Source organism: Schistocerca serialis, chromosome 3 (genome assembly GCF_023864345.2).
Source record: "Schistocerca serialis cubense isolate TAMUIC-IGC-003099 chromosome 3, iqSchSeri2.2, whole genome shotgun sequence".
In the NCBI taxonomy this organism is placed as follows: domain Eukaryota; kingdom Metazoa; phylum Arthropoda; class Insecta; order Orthoptera; family Acrididae; genus Schistocerca; species Schistocerca serialis.
In genome coordinates, this window is record NC_064640.1 from 698783444 (window position 1) to 698805705 (window position 22262).

The window sequence follows — 22262 nt, forward strand, 5'->3', positions numbered from 1 at the left end:
GAGAGAATTGTTTTGGGGGATCGCCGAATGACTGTTGAACAGATCGCCTCCAGAGTTGGCATTTCTGTGGGTTCTGTGCACACAATCCTGCTTGACGACCTGAAAATGCGAAAAGTGTCATCCAGGTGGTTGCCACGAATGCTGACGGACGACCACATGGCTGCCCGTGTGGCATGTTGCCAAGCAATGTTGACGCGGAACGACAGCATGAATGGGACTTTCTTTTCGTCGGTTGTGACAATTAATGAGACGTGGATGCCATTTTTCAAGCCAGAAACAAAGCGCCAGTCAGCTCAATGGAAGCACACAGATTCACCGCCACCAAAAAAATTTCGGGTAACCGCCAGTGCTGAAAAAATGATGGTGTCCATGATCTGGGACAGCGAGGGCGTAATCCTTACCCATTGCGTTCCAAAGGCACTACGGTAACAGGTGCATCCTACGAAAATGTTTTGAAGAACAAATTCCATCCTGCACTGCAACAAAAACGTCCGGGAAGGGCTGCGCGTGTGCTGTTTCACCAAGACAACGCACCCGCGCATCGAGCTAACGTTACGCAACAGTTTCTTCGAGATAACAACTTTGAAGTGATTCCTCATGCTCCCTACTCACCTGACCTGGCTCCTAGTGACTTTTGGCTTTTTCCAACAATGAAAGACACTCTCCATAGCCGCACATTCACCAGCCATGCTGCTATTGCCTCAGCGATTTTCCAGTGGTCAAAACAGACTCCTAAAGAAGCCTTCGCCGCTGCCATGGAACGATGGCGTCAGCGTTGTGAAAAATGTGTACGTCTGCAGGGCGATTACGTCAAGAAGTAACCCCAGTTTCATCGATTTCGGGTGAGTAGTTAATTAGAAAAAAAATCGGAGGCCTTAGAACTTGAATGCACCTCGTACCACCGCCAACTGCTGCAGTTCCAAGCGCCACCTCCAAACAACAACAATGGTAACAGAATCTGCAACATAAAAATTCCGTCCTTGTGGTATATAAGAGCACAACTTTGGCTTATGCAGGTGAAAGCCATTTTCTGGTTGTGCGGTGTTATCTGAGATGCTGGTCAGTTTACTTTGATTATTTCCCAGGTTGAACTAAGTTTAACTGAAGAACTTGATGATGTTATCTACAGAAACTGTGCTGCAGCACTTTCTTTTACCGCTGGAATCGCGACTCCAGCAGATTATCGATCTGTGTGTTTTTCCAGAACTCTGTGTGGGTGAATTGGCGCGTAAGGTGGATGCTGTAGCGACTGCCTGTTCAAACAGTAATTCGAGTGCCATCATGAGTTAAGTTATGAATGACAGCCCTGAATCGTGCATGCAAGCAGTGACGGCTTCAACGAGCCCCGACTCGCTAGTTTCACAGTATACAATTAGTGTTTCGGCTCCCGAGCCGTTTATGGATAAAATTATCAATGAATTGGCCAGGTTTAATTTGCGGCTTGCGAGAAAAGGAGGCATCGACGACAGTAACGAATGGGATTCTGCTGCACGCAACAGGTCGTGGTGCTGGTACCACGGCGTTTAGACAAAACTACAAGACAATGCACCCAGCCATGTGTGTGACCAAACACTGTTGCCGAGTGCCAGTAGGCGTACATGCTCGTTCGAGTTCTACAGAGTGCCTACCATTCAACAAGAATGCTACAGTATCAGAAGTTGATGGCTTCGCAAGATTATTCATCACAGACAAAGCGTCAGGAGTTCGTTTCCTTGTGGATTCTGAGTCGGAAATCAGTGTGGTCTTGCAGAGGAAAAATGAGTTTCGCCGATCCTCTGGCGTTTCTATGTTGACAGCCGCTTCCAATTCACATATTCCAAGTTTGGGAAGAAGATTCTGAGACTGGTATATGATGATGGGTTTTCCCCTACTTTGACTTTTGTGGTTGCTGATATTTCAGGACCAATCGTGGGAGGAGACTTTCTGAAGTATATTCTCGATTATACCTGGTTTAGTGCACCAGGTGTGATATTGGCATCCCTTAAAATGGTGATCCTGAACAGAATGGCGATTCTTTCTTTTCGTCATCATGCTGCACACACTACAAAATGGATCCTCACGCAAACACTGTGAAAACGGAAAGGTGAAGTTTGTTGTCAGCAAGCAGTGTTGTGGCACTGCCAACAACCTCTATCTTCCAAGCTCTCGACCATGTTGGGCGGCATACTGTGCGACGCTGCTGATATCAGCTGTGTGAAGATGTCTGCGTCTACTGTGCCAGGTCCATTCTCTGTGTGGAATGCACAAACATGACAGTTGTGAGCTTGCTGAGTTACAGGACAGCAGAAGATGCTTGACGCAAAAATTTGTGAGATCGAGGAAAATGTTTGTTTGAGACTGAATGTGGTGGCTAATGAAAAATGGTAGTAAGAAACACTTGAAGAGCTATGACACCTTCATGACATAGTGGCTGTGCAGAGCCTGGGCTCTTCCTCCTCATCCCCTTCCAGGAGCATGCCAGTGGTAGACGATGACCTCAGTCAGCTGCTCCTATGGGCGTTCCCAGCACTGATAGATTCCATTGTGGCTAAGGGTAAACTGAGGTATCCTACTACACATAGCATAAGAACTACTCTTGCTCAACCTGTGGCCAGTAAGCCTAGACGTTTTCCTTTTGAGAAATTGCATTGATGAAATGATTGCTGATGGGCTAGTGTCAAGCCCATTCAGTGCATGGACATGACCACTAGAGATAGTGTAAAAAATGTCTGACCACAACGAATTTGTGGGGACTACAGGGGCCTCAGTGCTAGTCCTATCCCTGATAAATACCCCATGCCCAAAGCGTCAGATTCCAATAGCAATTTTAATGGTGGTCGTGTCATCGACTGCACTAAAGCCTTTGTGCATATACCGATGACTGTTCTTGCCAAACATAAGACGACTTTGACTACATCGTTTGACCTTTCCCAAGAAAATGCAATGGCTTTTGGCCTTTGAAACGCCATCAAAACGTGGCATCGCCTTTTATGGATGAGGTACTGCATGGGCTATCAGTAGTTTTCTGTTATATTGATGATATTCTGGTATTTCTCACATGAAAGAGGAGTACATAGAGCAGTGCATTAGTCAAGAGACTGAACAGTTATGGCATTAAGATTAATAGAGACAAATGTGTGTCAGGTGAAGAAGAGGTTAAATTCCTTGGTTATATTGGCTCACAGGCTGCCATTTCTCCCAGTCCTGATAAGGTAGCTGAGATGATTCAGATGTCACTGCCTGTGGCTTTTAAAGGCCTCCGCCACTTTCATGGAATGCCGAATTACTATCATAGACATTTGTTCCTTTTAGCCAAGGCGGAAGAGCCAATCAATGTGTTAATCCACCCTGTTCCCAGTGTACCCATTGCCCTGCTAGTGGATCACGGCAGTGGGTGCAGTGTTGCACCCTTCGGCGTATTTCTTGAAGAACCTATCAGAGCAACAGAGAAATTGGAGTGCCTTCAGCAGCATGCTCTTAACTATTTATATAAGCATTTTTGGCCATGGCTAGAGGCCCAAGTGTTTATAATTTACGTGTACCACAAACAATTGGTTTCTATTTCCAAACGTGTGGCTGAGCTCAAGTCTCCACAGCAGGCACGCTGCACTGAATTTATCACACAGTTTTCTACAATACTAACTACATCGGCCGGCCGGAGTGACCGAGCGGTTCTAGGCATTTCAGTCTGATACCGCGCGACCGCTGTGGTAGCAGATTCGAATCCTGTCCCTGGCATGAATGTGTGTGATGTCCTTAGGTTAGTTATGTGTAAGTAGTTCTAAGTTCTAGGGAAATGATGACCTCAGATGTTAAGTCCCATAGTGCTCAGAGCCATTTGAACCATTTTTAACAACATCACAGGGCAGCTGAATGAGGCAGCCAACTGCGAAACTATCTCTGTTATTTAATGGGCAACTGTAGCTACCGATAATGAGGATGACCCGTCCTTCCTACACTACTATGTGGAACCTGCTTTGACTGGATTGCACCTGAAACACATGCTGCAGCAGGGCTCTGCGCTATGGGTCTGGTGCAACACAGTGGACAACAGAGTCTGTCCAATTATCCTGGTGAGGTTGCATCAAGCTGTTTAAGATGCATTACACAGTTTATCGCACCCCGAGATCAGGGAATCTGAAAAGTTGGTGTCAGGCAAAGCTGTGTGACCTGGGGTGCACAGTTGGGTTGCCAACTGTTTGAGGAACTTTTGTGTTTGTGCAGTCGTAAACATGGCAGGACTATGAGCTACCATCCCTTTAGTAATGTGATGGTGCAGTATATGCATCGCATGCTCAAATCCACCTGCAAATAATTACACAAGTCTTTGGGTTCGCCCTGCAATTTGTGAACTAAATCTATATGTGAAAACTGCCTTAGCTTAAGCTCGTTTTACAAGAGCGACTTTCTGTTCAAAATCGATTACTCGAAGTGCTTGCACATTTTGTGCCTGCATGTAAAGCAGCAGTCAACCACGACGCGAGTGTGTATACGACGTCAATGATCTATAGATTGTGCCGAGTGCCGAGTTCTAAATTTCTGAGTATGCTGCGCGCTGCACACTGTGCAGAGATAAGGGACTAAACAGCCGTCTGCTAATATCGGTAGTTATAACCGATTCTAGTCAAGCTCATTCGTATTATGGAAATCAGTTTCGTTTCATCTTAAACTTCATAAAGGTTGTCTGCTTTGTTTTCATGGGACACCTAAAATTTGTACAACATCTTGGTGTTTTTTTCCTACTAGTGTTCTCCTACAAGAGGAACGAAATAACTGAAAGCAAAAAGTATGTAAGTTTTTTACAGAGAAAAAACATACACTATGCATAAATAAGAACGCAAATAGATAAAAGGTTTTTAACGGAAATTATATCAACAGTGAAAAAGTCAGAATTATTGGATGAGTAAAATAATTGTCGTTGTTATTTGGCACCTAACAAGAAAAGAAGATACAAAGAGTAAAGCAGAAAGGCACTATTTACTGCCTTCTACATATTGTCTGATGTATTTGCAGGTTTATATTTCCTCGAATGAATAAATGTACGAGGTTTGTCCGTAAAATAAGGTTCCCATGGCGCTACAGTCCTGAAAAGCGCTGTTACGGTGGATCCCGCGATTCTGTAGTGTACTTTGTTTCCCCCACAACAAATCCCCTAGCTAGCTAGCTGCCTGCGGTGCTCAGTCTTGGCTTGGCAGCCGCACGTGATGGATTCCCCCCTCATTTCGCCCGCCAGGTGTGAGCTGGGCTCGGTAATCCGTTTCCCGTCTGCAAAAAACATTGCGCCGGCAGAAATCCATTCCCAGCTATTCGAAATCTATGGAGACAAGTGTATGAGCGTACAACACGTGCGCAAATTGTGCAGAGAGTTCAAGAACGGACGTACTGACGTCCATGATGAGGAGCGTTCCGGAAGGCCATCTGTTTCTGATGAAACAATCGCTAAAGTGGAGGCAGCAGTGCTCTCAGACAGATGAGTGACGGTTCGTGAGCTCTCCAAAATGATCCCTGATGTCAGCAAAACCTCTATTGACAAGATTTTGACGGAGCATCTAGGGTGTGCTAAGGTTTGCTCGAGGTGGGTGCCAAAAATGTTGACCGAAGACCACAAACGTCACCGCGTTGAAGCGGTCCAAGGACTTCTTCAAGATCACAGAACTCATGGCGAGGAATACCTCAACTCCAGCGTCACTAGAGACGAGACTTGGGTGCACTACCGCACACCCGAAACCAAAGAACAGTCCAAACAATGGAAGCATCCAGAGCCGCCGAGATCGCGAAAATTCAAACAAATGCGAAGTGTCGGCAAAGTGATAGCAACAGTGTTTTGGGACAGTAAGGGAATATCGTTGTGCGAGTTGTTGCCCACCAGTACAACGCTGCCGTGTACTGCGAGACACTGCAAAAATTGCGTCGTGCAATTCAAAACAAGAGAAGGGGCATGCTGTCCAAGGGGGTGCGTTTGCATCAGGATAACGCTCGACCGCACACCGCTAAAGTCACCAACGAGCACATCGCCATATTTGGATGGGGTGTTGTCAAACACCCACCCTACAGCCCAGACTTAGCCCCAAGTGGCTACCATCTCTTCCCTGACATGAAGAAACACCTGGGTGGAACGAATTTCGGCGACAGAGAAGAGCTGGAAGAAGCGGTTCTCAGGTATCTGCGCGGCTTGGCGGCAGATTTTTTTGACTCGGGCATTCAGAAGCTCGTATATCTCATGCAAAAATGTATTTACCTCAGTTGCGGCTATGTAGAAAAATAGGTTAAAGTCTGAACTTTCCAAAAATGTACGCATTTATTTACACTGAAAAAAAATTGGGAACCTTATTTTACGGACACACCTTATGTATGTTCTGAAATGTTTGGATGACAATTTTCCTATTCTTTCAGTTCTCAGGAGTGTGTACAATTAACGACACGACTTTTGACATGAACTTCCGCTATGAATTCTGCTTTGGTCATTAATGCGCTCTACTGTCATTGCTTGTTTCTACGTTTTGTTACTATAATTCAATTTTCTGTAAAAACAATAGCCTCTCATAACCTTGCTGTTAGCGCTCAGATGCCAAACTGTTCAGCAGAATCTCACACAAGACCGGCTATTTTGGCGCTGACGTGTTAACGAAAATGACTACTGAAAACAGATGAGACTCAGTGCAGGAACAAAACGCCAGGGGTGCTGTAGTAGATGCACATGCCTCAAGTAGTCAATTGAGACAAAAAAAGTCGATCGTGTAAAAGAGGCTTTAAGCAGCCAATGTCTAGACCATTTTCGTCGGTCTTTTTGCTTCTTGCATTTTTTTATTTCACAAGTTGCGAACACAGACCAAAATAAAATTTCTTCAATTTCTAAATAAGTGATATAAACTTTGAGCTTACAAGAGAGTAGTCCTTTGCCTCAGAAATTTCTTTTCTTCGCGACAAATGGCGGGCGAGCAGTAGACTGAAACTTGAGTCATGTGAACACACATTTGGAACGATCTATTGCATGCACAGCACAGACGTCTGCGTAGACAAGACAATGTCTTGTGTGTGGACAGGCATTAATGATTTCATAAGATTAACACAACTTGTCCTCCACTCTCTTCATCCAGTGGAGCTTGGAGGAAAGGAGGGGGGAGAGGGGAGTGGGAACTGCCCTCTAGTGAGAGTTCATTTCATATACGAACAAGAAAAAGGATCTGTAACTGCAGGTCCCGGATTTTTATGACCTAAGATACCCAAAAATGATTACTAAAATAACGTGAAAATGTCGATAAAATGAAGTGAAAATGATGTAAAACATATCTACAATGAGTTACAAAATGAACTGGTGTAATAAAAAACGTTACAGGAGGTTAGATCTGAAGTGACAAAAATGATAATTATTTTAAAATATCCATGTTTTTGTTTCAGAATTTTCATCTTTGGAAGACGTGCAAAAATTGTTATATAACCAACCATCTCAGAGTTACTGCATGGAGCATGAATATCTCTAGAGTGATAATTCCATTCTGTGCATGTTGTCACCAATTTATTGGGATCAATTTATTAGCCACCCGATAAACTAGACATGTGTAGGCCCTTCCCGACCAGTTTTCTTGTCTGGTCATCTGACAGCTGAAAACCCAACCACTTCACCCAACAAATTGTGCCATGCGTAGCGCTGTCCCAACAACTTCAGGGTGATGAACGTCTGCTGTCTGTGCGTGTGAAAACATACGTTGTTTAAAATGGCTAACATGGCAGATAACGAGGTAGATAGAGGTTTGATGACAGAGTTTCTAGAGAGATATAGAGAGTTATGAGAACTGCATTGGAAGTATATAGCAACAGGAGAAGCGAGAAATGAAGCACTCATTTTTTGTTGGATATATCATTTGTTTTATTTTTTTACTTCTTTTGCATTACCTTGATATACAGGGTGTAACAGGTATAAGCCGCCAAAAAAATTCTGCTAGTAGAATACAAGTAATTGGTTTAAACGTCTAGTAGCGTTTGTTCATTTCCTACAGCTGTCCCAGAAAAAAATTCATCTTGGGACAATATTTTTGGAAAAGTAGACATCACCCCTGGACGTTGCCACGTGGGGTCACCGCGCGGTCTGGGCGCCTTGCACAGTTCGCGCGGCTCCCCTCGGCGGAGGTTCGAGTCCTCCCTCGAGCATGTGTGTGTGTATTGTCTTTATCATAAGTTAGTTTAAGTCAGACCAATGACCTCAGCAGTTTGGTCCTATAGGAACTTACCACACATTTCCAATTCGCAAATTTCCCGCTATGCCTTACTGACATCATGAGCGCGATTCGCAAACATGTAGGCCACAATGGCCTACGTGGTTGACTCACTGTTAATACGCCAATCGTCGGCAGTCGTTATTACAACTCCATTAAACTTAGGATGGAAGGGAGATTTACTATCACCGAACTATTCGATATTCATTTAATATATGGCGAGGCAAAACGCGTTTCGAGGGCAACTGTGCGAATTTATCGAGAGCGCTTCCTCCAACGAAGACTTCCTACACGATCGACATATTTTGTCGCTTGTTCTCGAAAGGTTTGTATCACAATAATTCTCTGCTTTTACTCGATTACTTTGCTATTCATTTGTAACAAGCTGCAGTAGGTATCTTTACCTCTATTTCTGTATGTGAAACATATTGTCTGTTCGGATATGCTTTCTTTTTTTATTAAGTAAATCACGAAATAATAAAGCTTACAATGATGTATCTAATTTGCATAGATTTAGAGATTTACTATCTCGTGCAGAAGACAGAAGCCCACAACATGAAGAACGTGTGTTGGAACCTGAGGAACAACTTCTGGACCGCATCCACGAAGATCTTACTCAGAAGCATCGCCCGCCAAGTGCGTGTATTGTACACTGTCTTCATCACACTTTGAAAGAGGAGTGAGTAGATACCTTTTGTATGTTCTGGACCACTAGACCAATCTTATAAAACATATAAAATTGCTCTCAAACACTCTCAATTTTTTATTTTCCATAAGATTGAGCTAATGATCCAGAACATACAAAAGGTATCTACTATTCCAATAATATAATAATATAATTATAGCTATAATAAAAAATTATTTATTTTACATACATTTCCCATAGGAGAATGTAATGTAATTAAATATATTAGAGAATTAAGTATTGTTTTTTTAAAATTATGTTAAAGAATAAGTTTATAAAATTATTTACTTTCTGCTTTCACAGACATAAGATTATTATGAGTTTTGTTTGTAAATGCTTTTTCAGATAAGACTTAGTTACACTTTTACCATAAGTAACTTTAATTTTCTTACAGTCTTTACATACATATGAATGTCCACCAGTTCGATATTTATCTTTATAAAATTCTTCAATACTTTATTAAATCATACATTCACTACACTGTCTTAACTGTGGCTCGACGCAGCCGAAAGTCCGCTTTAGCTGTCGCTTAGTGTTGTTCATTTAAAGAATATAAATTTTTTTTCACTATCTGAAAATTGCAAAACATCCAACACAATGTCCTACACATTTTCTGTGTTTCAGACTTCTCTGACCCTATGTACACAACGCTACACGAAGACTAAGTTCTGAATTAACAGAACTGCTTCTTTTATTCCGGCTGTTTTTATGTACATAGGCGAGTGTGTTGGATATTTTAGCCAAATGGCTAGCACTTTCCACACAAATACGTTATAATGACCTTTGATATGCGCACTCTCATTGGTCAACGATTGTGTGAGGAGGAGCTTGAAGAATGTATATATAGTTGGAGTTCTACTAACAAGGTATCTTCTAAAAATCAACTTCATCAATTTATTTAAGGCCCAAATTCATTATTTTCTTAACATTATTCCATTTTAAAATTGGAGAACAAGCGTGAACAATTAATTAATGTGATTTGAACAACATAATTAGAAACAAAAAATAGAGAAAATTACATCTAAAGTGAAATATGTTCCCAAGTTATTTTCAATTGAACATACACCAGTGCCATCTGTTGACAGAAGTTGGAATCAGTTAGTTCAAACTACTTTTCACAGATGTCTCAACAGGTCTCAAAGTGCAGCTTGAAACATATAAAATGCAACAAGTGGATAGCTTGAAACATATAAAATGCAACTAACCCAATTTTTTGTTTTAAAATGCAACAAACTGAATTTTTTCTTCAAATACGTTCGTCCCATACTCACAGTAGGCCATATACCGAATTTCATCAAAATAACTTTTTGACTTTACATTAAGTGGTGATTTCATAGTCAAATATTAACTGAATTTAAAACTTCAAAGTGCTAACAAATCTACATCAAAAGAGCTATCTAGAATAAATATAATAAAATAAATCGGAAATCATTTAATAAGTAAGATACTAAAATCTTCAGTTTTTATTTTTTCTATCTTTCTTAAAATGTGTCAGAAATGTATATAAGCAAGAAGTTAACACTTTTATAATTTTTTTAAGTTTCTCGTTCATTTATATAGAAGTAAATGTTAATAATTAAATATTTTCAGTAAGTAATCTGTGTTGTGCATCATATATAAGATTCTTTTTACCATACATAATTACATAAGCAAGTGTATCATTCGGAATTTTATCATTAAAAGTTGCACAAAGTTTCATAGTAGTTTTTTGTGTGGCTACAACATTCTTTCTGCGTGTCATATTGATTACATAAATTGGATAGTGGACTAACATCAATATCTGATTTTAGTAAAGTAATTCTTTTAAATCAAGAAATGCATCATATGATTTCAGAAAATTATTTGGCAGATTAATATTCCACATTTCTTGAGGAAAAACTTCATTTCTGCCATTTTTTAAATAAATATTCTGTAGTTTAACATGATCAAATAATGACGAATCAACTAACTGATTATTTTTACGATTTGATGAAATGTAACAAATACGAAGTATGGCATATCAAATTCTGTAGAGTTATAGTAATTTGTAATATCCAGTTCAAAACTGTTTCTACCAGATAAACCAGGAACTTCTTAAAAGACTGCTGGTGAAGGTTTAAGTAATAATATATTCTTGAAGAAATAAATAATGAATTACATAAACCAATGAGAAAGAATTTTAAAAGAAGAAATGTTATTTCTTTGAATATAGATGATTTATGGCAAGCTGATTTAGTTGAAATGGATTCAGGTAATTTAAAAGGTATTTCTAAAATAAATAAAGGATATAGATATTTATTGACTGTAATTGATGTCTTTTCGAAATTTGCTTGGGCTGTTCGTATTGAAGATAAAACAAGTAAGAATGTAGTTGATGCTTTTCAAAAAAAATTTATAGATAGACTTCCTAATAATTTACAGACAGATAATGGTAAAGAATTCTATAACAAAGAATTTAAAGAATTAATGGAGAAATATAACATTAATCATTATTCAACTTTTTCGAAATTAACGTTGTAACAGTACACTTAAAGAAAAGATGTCGAAGAAATTTTCTTTAGAAGGAAATTATAAATGGATAAATTTAGTTAAAGATCTACTTGATGATTATAATAACCCAAAACATTCTACAATATAAATGAAGCCAATAGAAGTAAATGAAAAAATTTAAATACAGGTAACATATCTTGAGAAAAAGCTAGACAATTTAAAAAAGGTGATAAACTTAGAACTAGTAAACTTAAAGGTCATTTTGAAGATGGATATACAGCTAATTGAGCAACAGAAGGATTTAAAATTGAATATGTTATTCATTCTAATCCAGTTACATATAAATTAAAAGATATAAAAGGAAATTTTTATGAACTACAGAAAACGGAATATCCAGATGTATACTTAGTTGAAAAAGTTTTAAAAAAGGAAGGTAATAAAGTTTATGTTAAATGGTTTGGTTTTGATAATTCACACAATAAATGAGTAAATAAAGATAATTTTATTTTATAATAGTTGAGTTTGATTAATACTAATTATATCATGTATCAATTGTTATTGTGAATTGTTACTCGAAATATTGAAATAGTTCATAGACAGTCAATCCTAAAATTTTCTTTCATTCTTTCATACAGATTTATTGAATTAGGATTATAATTCAATCTTAACATTTCTTCACAATTTCGATGTCTATCTTCGATTTTATATAGTTGTTACTGTAAATGTTTTCATTGCGTTCTAATGACATAATAATCATATTCACATGCATCATCAAATAATTTTAAAAGAATGAATGTTGGTGTTAAGTTTTCATTAATTATTTTAGGAACTACATGTGGTAATAAATTATTAATTTCTTCATTTCTTTTACCTATTATTTCTGAAGCAATACTAACTGTTTCTCTCAAATTCTGAATATGATCATTGTTCATTTTAATTCTATCATCTTTTAATTGAATTATTTTCGTGCTAGTTTATTCAATTCTTGTAGTTGTTGTATATAGTTGTGTTTTATTTGATATTTCTTAGCATCAGTCATCTCTTTTCTAATCTTATATTCACCATGTTTTCAAATTTATGGTAAAACTTCATTAGCAATCCATCTTTCAAATTGTTTTGGTTTTTCTTTCTTGGATGATAAGATTAGTGAATATAGTCCTGCTTCATTAATAAATATCGTTCTTTTTTCGTTATAAGTTGGACCCTTATGGCTTAGGAGTCTAACATTTTTTCAAATTATGCTTTATCATCTGAATCTTTATTTAATCTGATAGTTTGATCTGTATTTTCATACTCAAGATTTCAGCAACATCTTTTGCTTTAAACCATGGATATTTTTTTCATCAATAATCATGAAAACTTGTTTATTGTTGTATGTAAGCTTGTTGTTGAACAGATCTACAATTGATTCCATTTAAGAAAAATATTTTTATTAGAAATTTATTTTTTTCAAGTATTATTTATTCACCTTCACAGTTTTTTAAATATATTTTTATGTATTGTATTGATGACATCATAAATATTACACTTTTCTCCATCAGGATTAAATTGAGTAAATTTACACTTCAATTGCTCTTCTATGAATTCCTGTCTTCCACTTTCTCTGTTATACTTCGATCATTATGACCATTTTCGTCACATTCAATTGCAATTCTGTATTGTGTGAAATATAAATCAATTCTGTATTTTCCAATAGAGAATTGTGTTGCAAATTTTTCATTCTTGAAACAATTGATGATAATGCTAATGAGTTCTTTTTCATTTGTTCGTGAAACTAAATTTGGTTTCAAATCAAACTCCTTCACAAGCTTTTCTATTTCACTTTTTGAAGTAATTGTTATATGTTTTTAAAATAATGAAATTATGCCTTTTTTATTAATCAACAATGTACGATTTTGTATGTGTTTGTTTGTATTTGAAAATTTTTTTAATTCACCGAATGTTTTGTTATCATCTTCATCAATATGCTTAAAAGCTTTATGTGTATGACTATATTCAAAAAGTATAGAAACATCTTTGGTTTTAAACCATGGATTATTTGCAAAAAATAAAGTGAAATTTGTAGTTTCTATTTACGATTAAATTAAATTAGAAAATTTAACTTTTTTATAAATCTAATAAAAATTATTTCTTATAAATGGCGAAGCAAAACGAAATGCAAGCTAAAGAAAAAGATACTTATGAAATAATTTAGGTATGTGAAAAAGATATTGATTGTCCTATTTGTTTAAGTGATGAAATAATAATCAATTTGTCTAAACAAGCTGAAAGCATATTTTTCATATATAATACTTTGATGAATGGTTAAAGGAAAGGAAAAAGAAAATTGTACACTTTGTAGAAGGATTATTAGAAATAAAGTACCAACATTATTAGATACATTAGCTGCTCTTTATTCTTTACCAGTAACTACAAGCTACATCTACATCTACATCTACATTGATACTCCGCAAGCCACCCAACGGTGTGTGGCGGAGGGCACTTTACGTGCCACTGTCATTACCTCCCTTTCCTGTTCCAGTCGCGTATGGTTCGCGGGAAGAACGACTGTCTGAAAGCCTCCGTGCGCGCTCTAATCTCTTTAATTTTACATTCGTGATCTCCTCGGGAAGTATAAGTAGGGGGAAGCAATATATTCGATACCTCATCCAGAAACGCACCCTCTCGAAACCTGGCGAGCAAGCTACACCGCGATGCAGAGCGCCTCTCTTGCAGAGTCTGCCACTTGAGTTTATTAAACATCTCCGTAACGCTATCACGGTTACCAAATAACCCGGTGACGAAACGCGCCGCTCTTCTTTGGATCTTCTCTATCTCCTCCGTCAACCCGACCTGGTACGGATCCCACACTGATGAGCAATACTCAAGTATAGGTCGAACGAGTGTTTTGTAAGCCACCTCCTTTGTTGATGGACTACATTTTCTAAGCACTCTCCCAATGAATCTCAACCTGGTACCCGCCTTACCAACAATTAATTTTATATGATCATTCCACTTCAAATCGTTCCGTACGCATACTCCCAGATATTTTACAGAAGTAACTGCTACCAGTGTTTGTTCCGCTATCATATAATCATACAATAAAGGATCCTTCTTTCTATGTATTCGCAATACATTACATTTGTCTATGTTAAGGGCCAGTTGCCACTCCCTGCACCAAGTGCCTATCAGCTGCAGATCTTCCTGTATTTCGCTACAATTTTCTAATGCAGCAACTTCTCTGTATACTACAGCATCATCCGCGAAAAGCCGCATGGAACTTCCGACACTATCTACTAAGTCATTTATATATATTGTGAAAAGCAATGGTCCCATAACACTCCCCTGTGGCACGCCAGAGGTTACTTTAACGTCTGTAGACGTCTCTCCATTGATAACAACATGCTGTGTTCTGTTTGCTAAAAACTCTTCAATCCAGCCACACAGCTGGTCTGATATTCCATAGGCTCTTACTTTGTTTATCAGGCGACAGTGCGGAACTTCTTTACCAGTAACTACAAGCTACATCTACATCTACATCTACATTGATACTCCGCAAGCCACCCAACGGTGTGTGGCGGATCCTTTAGAAATCGACAATTTAAAAATCAGGAATATGAATCTCATGATGATTATGATGACGATTATTGGAGATGATTATTTTTTAAATTATTTTATGAATAATTTAAAATTATTAAGATTTACTTTTTTACAATTCTAGTAAATTTTTTTCTATATAAATGGAGACTTTTCAAAATCAACAAGAATGTTCCCAAAAACTTAATATATTAAATATTGCAATACAGAGAAATCAATTGATAATTTCACTTTACAAAGTGTAAGTAGGCTGTTTAGGTTTTTTTATTGGTAACGCCACCTCTGTATGAAAATCACTGGCTGTGCTGTGTGCAGTCTGTGGCTGCTTTGCATTGTTGTAATACTCGCCATTGTAGTGTTAGGCAGCTGGCTGTGAACAGCACGTAGCATTGCGCAGTTGGAGGTGAGCCGCCAGCAGTGGTGGATGTGGGGAGAGAGATGGCGGAGTTTTGTAATTTGTCATGAACTGCTATATATATTATGACTATTAAGGTAAATACATTGTTTGTTCTCTATTAATATCTTTCATTTGCTAACTATCCCTATCAGTAGTTAGTGCCTTCCGTAGTTTGAATCTCTTATTTACCTGGCAGTAGTGGCGCTCGCTGTATTGCAGTAGTTCGAGTAATGAAGATTTTTGTGAGGTAAGCGATTTGTGAAATGCATAGGTTAATGTTAGTCAGGGCCATTCTTTGGTAGGGATTTCTAAAAGTCAGATTGCGTTGCGCTAAAAATATTGTGTGTCAGTTAAAGCACAGTCTTGTATAATTTTTCTAAGGGGACGTTTCATATGTCGACCCTTAGCCGAGGATACCTCACTGGAATCTTCTGATTTTTTCCTTGTAGTTTGTGTAATTAGCGTAGATTTTGTTTATTGCTAGCACGTAATTGTAGAGAGAATCTCCTTTGTAGTTGCAGTCTTTCATTGTTGTACAGTAAAACAGTTGTGACATGCATGTAGATTTGCACCAAGTATTTAAGTAGACATTATTTCCATTTCTATGTTAATGTGTTATCTTATTTTGCTCTTCAAATTGTGCTTTTCTGTGTTATCGTGTGAAATATTGTGACAATTATGGCGTGTGAAAAACGTAATACTAGGCTGCAAAGTAAACTGACAAATGACAGTGAAGACGAAAGCAGTGTTTAGCACCACCGAGTAATGAATTAACTGATGTTCGAAGTAGTAATTTGGTAACTGTGCATAGGGAAATGGAGTGGGCGTCAAATAATGGTGTAGACAGTGAAACAGGTAGTGAACAGGGAAGCGTTATCGATCGATCGGTCGGCTACAGCTCGTCTCAGGAATTGGGAATGACAGAACACAATATTTGCAAATACTGCAGACTCAGGTTTTGGGTTCTCACCGTTTTCTCAAATGAGTCAAGACACATTTTCCGCTTGTCAAAATGTGAATGTTGCCGGTGCAAATTCACTGCCGAAAAGCACTGAGGAACATGTTTCAGACAACAGTGCATTGTTATTACAATTAATGCAACAAATGGGACAAAAGCTTCAAAAGTTAGACACAATGGAACTAAATCTTCAAAAGTTAGACACAATGGAACAAAATCAGAGACAAACACAGCAACAGTTAGACACACTGGAACAAAATCAGAGACAAACACAGCAACAGCTTCAAAAGTTAGACTCATTGGAACAAACTCTTAAACAAACGCGTGAAGATTTAACTACTGAGTTACATAACATTGAATCGAAATGTCAAAAAGTCTGTAATGACGTAAAAACTCAAATTTGTGAGCATTTTCAACCTATTTTTTTGCGGCATGAAAATGCATTACAGAATCACGAAGCAGCCATAAAAGAACTACAAATTATTGTTCATGAAAATCATGAGACCTTGCAAGCTAAAATTGACTCAGTTGCGTCTACCGATTCGATTACGCAACTTGCAAAAACTCAGGAAAACTTAAAGGACACAGTAGAAAGACACATGGAGGAAATTAGTACTTTATCAGAGAAAGTAGTTGAACTTTCGGATCAGCTAAATAATTTATCTACGAAGGTAGATGATAATCTGAATGACACAAAACCGGTAGTCTTTAATGACACAGAAGAGTGCGAACAAATTAGGAAATTAAAACAAAATCAGAATCAAATTAATACGCAACGCCAAAGAGAGATCCGCGAAGTACAAGATCAGCTGACACAGGTAGTACAAGAATTACGTATTTCAGAGGACACTCGCGCCCCAATATGGGAAGAGGGACATAGAAATACGGAACAGCCACAAAATAATAACACAGCGCATTTCGGAAATTATGAAAGAAATTGGCAAGGGGCACCGAATTTTGAAATGGAACCGCCGAAACGACGTAACAATGACCGATATGCGACTCGCCGACATGATGATTTTGACTATAAGCTGTTCATTACTACGCGTAAATTCAAAACGTTTAAGAATTCTGGCAACGACATTCATCCACAAGCATGGCTCCATCAATTCTCTCATTGTTTTCCTCCCAACTGGTCATTAGAACACAGATTAGAATTTATGTGTGGCTACTTAGAGAATGAACCAGCTGTAAGAATGCGATCGGTCATTCACGATTGTCACAGTGAAGGAGAATTTTACCATGCCTTCCTCTCAGCATATTGGTCTCAAGCTACACAAGACCGAGTAAAACATAGCATCATGATGATGAAACACTTTGAACAATCTGAATTTTCCAGTCTTGTGAAATATTTTGAAGACATGTTGCATAAGAATCAGTACCTGTCAAACCCATACAGCCCCTCAGAACTCATCCGCATTTGCTTAATCAAATTGCCTGAACATTTACGACATATTATTTTAGCAGGACGTTGCAAAGACGACATTGAAGCCTTTCAGGGACTATTACAAGAACTGGAAATTGACACTGACAATCGTGGAATGCGAAAACAGGAAAACAATCACTACAGGTCACATACGTCACAATTCCGTGACGACAGAAACAATAACTGGACACGACAAGGCTATTCTTACAACGCAAATCGTGACCAAAACAGACACCACCCATATGACAACCACTGGCAGAGTAATACTAGTTACAGAGAAAGATCGCATTTCCGTAGTAATGAATATGACAGAGATTACCTTAGAAACAGACAATATGGGAACCATAATAATTATTATCAAGGGAGACAGAATAACTTCAGACGCAACAGTTCAGCACGCGGGTATGATTCAGGAAGAAATTATCCACCACATGACCGACAAGAAAGAAACTACAGGAACTACCGACATGACGACAGACGATATAATCATAACGGTAGACGTGAATTTCATCAGAACTGGCGGGATTCTAACAGAGCTGGGCCCTCTCGGCAAGAAGAATTTGTAGAAGTTAGGTCTCTTAATCCCAATAACGACGCGCGCCAACAAAGGGACAGACAATGACTTGCACCGCAGGCAGCCACGTTCGCCGGCTGGCTGGGAGAAAAATAACATAGCTAACCTTGAGAAAAATTCCAGTATTCTTTACCGACGTATACGACATGATAATTCCGTTGAAGCTCGAGCTTTGCATAGTAGGAAGAGTAAAGGCTTGCACTACATTTCACATGTAAAACCGTTTATTGAAAGATAATCTGCTTTTTAACTTAGTCTTTGCCATAAAATTTTTCGCTTCACATTTCTAGTATGCTTTGTCAGACTTAGAATCTGTTAACATGCAACAATGTTTGAAGTTAAATATCCAGTCAAGAACCAAGAGAACTTATTTAAACAGAAATTACGAATGCATTGTTATTGTGAAGAGACGACACAGTGTTATTGTGTGTGTACATTCTTGCTTGTTAGTTGCATGATTATGGAACGACTATAAGGCTTACATACTTAGAACATTTACCAGTACTGCTAATGAGATTTTAATGCAACATTTTGGTTTACTTGAAAATATATTCTGGATTTAAAGTACTTTCAGTGAGATACCAGATGACACAGTGGTTAGTTTATGTGACAGCTACACGATTTTATCACGACGCTACTAATGAGTGACAATTTACAATGTTGCTTTTGCAGTGTTTCTGTTTTATATCTGCACAATTTTCTGTTTTATTCTGGAAAGTAAAAATGTTTTAGTAGTAACTTTTGTGCTATAGCTACAATGAGAATGCCTTTTCCGTAGCACAACAATATGTTACAGCACAGTACTTTCTTCATCATGGCAATAAGCGTAATAACTAAGATATCTATACATAAAGCCTTTCGCTTTTGTTTATCATGAGGTAAGTACATTGACTTCTGCAGAACTTAGCTTGCGGAGGACGACAACTACGACACTTCCACAGAGATTATCTTACAACAAGACGCACAGTTTAGCGCTACAGTACATGTATTTGAGTGATTAATTTTATACTTAAAACATTTATTTTTAAAGGTTTTTGAATTACAAAGAAAGTTTTCCGTGATACATTTTATTCCATTGCAATAATCTGTCACACCTGAGGGTATAATTACATTAATCCTCAGGGGGGTACACGCTTACTTTGTGTACCATGTGTTTTGCAAGCACAAGGAGCCCTAGCTAATATGGTATTTGCTTATACAACTTTACATATCGGTACCATATTTCTCTAACACACAAATTACACAGCTTTCTGATCATTTAACTGAGAGATAAACTTTTTTTTTACTACGTAATTACACAGTTGGATAACTTCACACTTATGAAATTGTATTTTGTCTGTACTTTGTGAACTGTTCATATTTTTTCGGAACCGTTGTGATACTATGAGAGCTTTGAGATATTTGGTATGGGATCATGATTTTTAAAGTGCGTTTGAGGCAGATGACACTTTTGACATGAGCAGAGAATTTTTTTAGGTTTTGAAATTATTGGAGGAAGCTACGACAATTTTGAGAGTTGACTGAGATGTTATGATATTATTACGACGACGATGTGTATTATGCTGTTGAGGTATGTTTATGATCAACAAGATGATGATAGCGTATATGAGGAGTTTGATTATGCTACGTATTTCTTATGATGAAATACCGAAGAAGTGTCGACGAATAAGGTAAGGAATAATGAGTAGTGATTAGGGACTCTGATTTGTGGAAAAGGTTGTTGGAAACCAAGAATCGTACTTTAAGAGCTATGACATGTGTGTATAATCACAATGCTGGCGAAAATTTTTTGGACGCTGTTATATTTATAGGATTTTGTTTCTACAGATTTGTAACCCAAATTCTTGACCTGTGAAATATTTTTATATGAGACTGTCACTGTAGCGGAAACTGGTGTCGTAAATATTTCGGTAAGAAAGTTAAGTGACCACCTGCACGTAATGCGTGGTGCGCACCCAGCTGGGCGACAGTCGCCTGAAAAAAAAAGGGCCATTAGCGTCTGCCTTTCAGAGGTACAGGTGGAGGCAAAAAAAAAAGGAGGCCATTATCCTCGCAATTGTCATTCCTTTAGAGAAAGCATCGCAAATACGACACGCTAATTACTTGGAAACATATCGTACTTTCTGATATTTACTGAAATGCCTAATGAAATGACAAGAAATAGTTTGTCTACACACCTGACTATGACTACTGTCTTTCTAGATGAGAGATTTTTTTACTACTTATGAAATGCCACGACTATTGAACGATGTTCTTATGCTTTGCTTTGTACATAGTTGCTTATTCCATTTGATATCTAGTTTCTAGCTGCACTGCAGCATTGGTTAAATTAAAATTTTATAGCTGTACTAATATAAATATTTTCTGTCTACAGATCGAGTAAATAATAATTTTTTTTCAAAAAAAATGAGGAAGCACAAAACGACATTTACCTTCACAGGAACTGCATTCATAATTTTCTTTTCAAGTACTTGGTAATTTCTTTTGTAGAATAAATTGTGATGCATCACTCTAGTGTTAAGATGTGACATAGGTATTAGACATGGCCATTTTTAGTTAATATTTTTTTCTGCTTGAGCTATGTCATGTTTAGATATCTGCTGTTTGCCAGGCATAGTGTTACTGAAATTGACTTTGTATTATTCTGTTAAGCCAGTTTTACTAACGATTTATTTTTATTGTTTGCTGCACATTGCCTTATATTAGTTGTAATATTGCAATTGCTTTGTTAATTTCTATAATGCTGCTTGCTTCGCAAATCTGCATTTTTTTTTCATTGCTGTTTGAGTTAATTGTTTTGTGCTGCTGCATTGCCTCGTCCCTTAGTTTAGCATCTGAGCTCAGTAGATTTCAGTTAGCTTAAGAGGGGGTAGACTGTTGTTGTTGTTGTGGTCTTCAGTCCTGAGACTGGTTTGATGCAGCTCTCCATGCTACTCTATCCTGTGCAAGCTTTTTCATCTCCCAGTACCTACTGCAACCTAAATCCTTCTGAATCTGCTTAGTGTATTCATCTCTTGGTCTCCCTCTACGATTTTTACCCTCCACGCTGCCCTCTAATACTAAATTGGTGATCCCTTGATGCCTCAGAACATGTCCTACCAACCGATCCCTTCTTCTGGTCAAGTTGTGCCACAAACTTCTCTTCTCCCCAATCCTATTCAATACTTCCTCATTAGTTATGTGATCTACCCATCTAATCTTCAGCATTCTTCTGTAGCACCACATTTCGAAAGCTTCTATTCTCTTCTTGTCCAAACTATTTATCGTCCATGTTTCACTTCCATACATGGCTACACTCCATACGAATACTTTCAGAAATGACTTCCTGACACTTAAATCAATACTGGATGTTAACAAATTTCTCTTCTTCAGAAACGCTTTCCTTGCCATTGCCAGCCTACATTTTATATCCTCTCTACTTCGACCATCATCAGTTATTTTGCTCCCCAATTAGCAAAACTCCTTTACTACTTTAAGTGCCTCATTTCCTAATCTAATTCCCTCAGCATCACCCGACTTAATTAGACTACATTCCATTATCCTTGTTTTGCTTTTGTTGATGTTCATCTTATATCCTCCTTTCAAGACACTGTCCATTCCATTCAACTGCTCTTCCAAGTCCTTTGCTGTCTCTGACAGAATTACAATGTCATCGGCGAACCTCAAAGTTTTTATTTCTTCTCCATGAATTTTAATACCTACTCCGAATTTTTCTTTTGTTTCCTTTACTGCTTGCTCAATATACAGATTGAACAACATCGGGGAGAGGCTACAACCCTGTCTTACTCCCTTCCCAACCACTGCTTCCCTTTCATGTCCCTCGACTCTTATAACTGCCATCTGGTTTCTGTACAAATTGTAAATAGCCTTTCGCTCCCTGTATTTTACCCCTGCCACCTTTAGAATTTGAAAGAGAGTATTCCAATCAACATTGTCAAAAGCTTTCTCTAAGTCTACAAATGCTAGAAACGTAGGTTTGCCTTTC